Raw genomic sequence first — 4,669 nt, forward strand, 5'->3', positions numbered from 1 at the left:
AGAACTTTTAATTATAATCAAATTGGGAGTCCATCCGCATCCCTAGGAGTAGGTGAGATGGACCAAATGGACCAAAGCAGTGTGGTATCCAAGATGTATTCCTAGACAGTCCACTTATTAACAATGCATCTTGGGATGCTCTACCTACAGTGGATCAGTTGCTAAAGAGAAAGAATCAGAAATCCACATATTTGCTGCTTTTGTTGTGATGGCTTAAAAAGTTGAGATCATTTGTTCTTCCAATGTAGTTACATGAGTGATATTTGGAAGGAGATACAATAACACAAGAAGCTGGCCATTCATGATATGGAAATATCCAGTCAAATGTCATTAATCATTGTCAAGCTCTATCCATCAAAGGAACGGGAGCTGGGGGAAATTCTTCATTCACTATTGGAGTCCAAGGTTTTAAAACTCGACATCGATTTTAATCGATATAGATTGATATTGGTTAGGATCAGATGGATTTATCCTTGTATTTTTTAAAATTTAAATTTTTTAAATCATTTTTATCCATACACTTTATCAGTGGATTGGTACCTATTATTTTCTTTTCTTTTTTTTCCAATAAACTTGACATTGATCATAGAGAGAGCACAAGCTTGTTCAAGTGGATTCACCCATTTTGGTTCCAAATCTCAATTTCGATGATTTCAAAGGCATTTTATTACATATGCCAAAACTTTTATTTAGTATGAAACTAAAGGATGTTTTGGTCAATGGGAATTATCTCCAATGTGGATCTTACTAGGCTGAAATGGAATCTTCTCCTAAGAAGCAAATAAGATGATTTTCATGTCAAACTTAGTATGATAAAATAATACATTATTTGAACATTTGAGTGGACTCTGAGATCAAATAGCTACACTTTCACCATCGTTATCTTCTAAAGGTATTTTGGTCATTTTACCTAAATGATCTCTGACATCAAAACCATGGGGAAACCATGGGAAAACACTTTAACCTAATAGCATCTCGGCATTCTTAGCAGGTTGGAACGATGTATATAGGTGTTATGGATTCAAAATCTTTAGAGGATTTCATTTGCTCATGTGTTTTATATATAAAAGTGATTGTTCTTTCTTGAATCTATATTCTTTTCCTTTTCACCTTTTCTAGTTGCAAGTTTGAAATCAACCTGTGAAACGTCTTTCCACTTCCCATACTACAAAGCCTGATATCAGTTTTTTTCAGAACAGCTCCTATAGCCTCTCTCTCTCTCTCTCTCTCTCTCTCTCTCTGTTAATGACAGGTATCTAGGCCTTCGGTCTGACTAGACCTATGGATCTATACTAACCCTACAATTGCATAGATCGGATTAAATCATAGTTGAATAAGAATCATTTAATTTTCATCAAAAACAGTGAAGGGCACTAAACATCCCCATATGAGTGGCTGCAAGAAAGTAAAATGAGTCGAACTCAGAAATCAGAATCACATGCTTCTTGAAGTGAAGATCTCTTAACAACTCGACTACCCCTTGAATTTTTTTTTTTTCTCTCTCTCTCTAGATCGTGAAAGCCAAAACGGCCTCAAAAAAATTATTAGAATGAGAAATAGTTTTTGAAGACAAATGTTACACGATACTATATATTGTATTGCAGAGGCTGTTTTTGGAATTAGAAGCTGCAATAAGAATGAACAACTTGACAAAACAATATATAAAAACCAAGGACGACACACCAAGTGCTCCATGTGAAACACAAATTAATGGTAGAAATGTTTTGCTTCTTTAGATATCTAAGTTTGGACATGCCACTTGCAGCTGTGAATTTATCAAGAATTTTTTTTTTTTAATATTTTATTTTAATTTGCCAAAGTAATTTCAAAGGACGAGGGACCATTCCTTTAACACTCATTATTGATTAATATAATTTAAAACTAGGTTACTTTGTCATAAATATTTCTTAATTAACGTGAGATGCAATCTTTGGGTGACGAAAACCTTGCATCAGTGAAGAAATTAGGTGAAAAATGGACAAGATTTCTTACTCGATCCCTCCAGTTTAATTTTGTGGTGTATGTCTATATGTTTACTGTTGGATTTATGGGCTAAATTAATTATTCGGGTTGATTAAATGGGTGAGAGTCAAATTGCATGAACCGGTTCGGTCCACTCTCAAGCTTAGGGATATGCTGGCTCAACCCATTGTGGTTTAGGGTTTTGAGTGCATGACAGTATTATAAATACTAGGTTTTGGGTCCCTACAGCCATTATTCACTCTTCCCCACTTTACCACTAAAGTGAGAGAATCAAGGAGGTTTAAGGGGCTGTAGAAGATCCATAGCCAAGCCAAGAGAGCGAAAGTGGGAGTGACCAACATCAATCATCTTCAGCATACTAGGTGAAAGGTACAAATCGATCCTCCATAATTTTATTAGATTCGTGTTTTTGTTTTTCCTGTGTGGTTTTCTCAATAGGGTTTCAAACTCAAACCCATAGGGAGTTCTAACAAGTGGTATCAGAGCAGACCACATGGGACAAGAATCGATTGAATTTTTCTTGTACATGAAGATTTTGATTATTACTTAAAACCTGATTTGATTAAAAATCATGAAAATCATAAAAATCGTAATTTTACCATCATTTAAAAATTCTGTATGGGAAAACTTTCTTCACGAAAGTTGTAGATCACGAGAAGACGGTCACGGCGGTATGCCGCAAGTCACCGGAAACCTCCGGACGCGCCGGCACGCGCCGCCGGAAACCGGCTGCAGGAGGAGAGAGAAAAAAAAAAAACTGATTCGGATGTCATTGCTCTCTCTCGGTAGAGGAAGAGGGTTTAGTTATAGGTTTTTTGTTTTTGTGGGTGATGATAGACCCAAACTTCGATCTATCACACTTTTAAGTTATTATTTTCTTATAAAATGGAAATGGGCCACTTCTTAAAACGTAATGGGCTGTCCTTTAAAGTTTTAGAAAACAAAAGAAATGGCCCACTCTTTAAAATAAATAATGGGCTCAGCCCATGGATGTTTAGTTATTCAATAAAAGTTTTGTTTTACTGTTTTAAGTCTAATGGGTTAAAGGTCCACTGTTTGATCCTTAAAAAAAATAAAAAAAATAAAAAGGGTGAAAGAAAGGTTATCGGCTCCCACAGGGATTTGTTGGAGTCGGAGTCAAACTTCTACTACCAAACTTGATTTTAAGATGTTAAATAATGGGTTGAACCCATGATTGTTTGATATTAAGTTTAAAACCCATGTAAATTAAATAATGGGCTGAACCCATGATTGTTTGACACTAGACCTAAAGCCCATGTCTTGCTTAAATGAGTTAAGTTGGGTAGGAGTTTTAAATCAAATCAAAATACATTTAATGATCTAATTTTTAATGATATGTTTATTTAAAATTGTATGTTGTATTTATTTTTAATCATTCAAACAAGAGAGTATAAATCAATGCTTTGAAAAATGTATATGTTATTGGTTACCATGAAATTGGGAAAGGTTTTTTAAATTGAAATATGTTAATCTGGAAAAGGGTGTAAGCTTCCGCTCATTCTTAGTTGCGAAGTAATTTTGCTTTAGGAAACCATGAAATGATGAGGTGGAATCCACCAAAGTGGTACATCTTATTATTTCATGATTTTCCACAGGGTAGCAATGTAGGTGACATTTGCCCAAAGGTGATGTCACCAAAGTTAAGAAAATGACAGTAACCTAGAGGTTCCTAAGCCCAAAGGTGAGGGGATTTCAAAAGTTATTGTTCTTTTCACAGTAAATATGAATTTACAAGAGGACCAGTGCATTCTTAGCCCAAAGGATAGGAATGTAGTTGCGGTTGTAACTCTTGTATAGTTATTGTTGTCCTAGTGACATATTTATATGTATGTTTTGAACATAAAGATACATATCTCCAATGGGAAAGATATGATAGAACTGAGTGAAACCCACCAAAGTGGTACATTCAATTCGATTGTATCTTCCCCAACAGTAAAGATGATACTTTCCCAAAGGTTATGTCATCAAGGTTTGAGGATAATTATCCACATTTCAGAAAGGGACATTAAATTTGGAGTTCTTTTGCCCAAAGGTGATTGAATTCCGAAGTTAGTGTTGTTTTCACAGTTAAAAGAAGAATATAAGAGCATTAGGAGTTCTTTTGCCCAAAGGATAGGGATACATTTTTAGTTGTAACTCTTATTTAAAATATATTGATAGTATTACATGCTTTTATATTATGATTTATATTTTGATATTTGGCATGTATTGTGTTCTTGTTACTGCTGTAGTAAGATGGTCATTCCCTCAAGTTATGTGTCTTCCATCCCAATGCTCACCGGTAACAACTATCAAAAGTGGGTGGAAGAATTAGAATTGCATTTAGGTCTTCTTGACTTAGACTTGGCACTTAGGGAGCCTAAACCTGAGCCTCTCACAGACTCGAGCAGAAGTGCTGAAAGGACCAAGTTTAAGAAATGGACTGAAGCAAAGCCTAAACCTGAGCCTCTCACAGACTCGAGCAGAAGTGTGAAAGGACCAAGTTTAAGAAATGGACTGAAGCAAACAGAAAGTGCATACTGGTTTTAAAAAAGGCAGTTCCTGAAATTATACGTGGGAACATAGAGATCAAAGACACTGCAAAAGAATTCCTGGATGCTATTAAAGGTAGATTTCAACACAACAAGAAAGCTGAGAAAACCACATTGATGACCAGGCTAATGAA

The sequence above is a fragment of the Macadamia integrifolia genome, chromosome 14, assembly GCF_013358625.1.
Source record: "Macadamia integrifolia cultivar HAES 741 chromosome 14, SCU_Mint_v3, whole genome shotgun sequence".
In the NCBI taxonomy this organism is placed as follows: domain Eukaryota; kingdom Viridiplantae; phylum Streptophyta; class Magnoliopsida; order Proteales; family Proteaceae; genus Macadamia; species Macadamia integrifolia.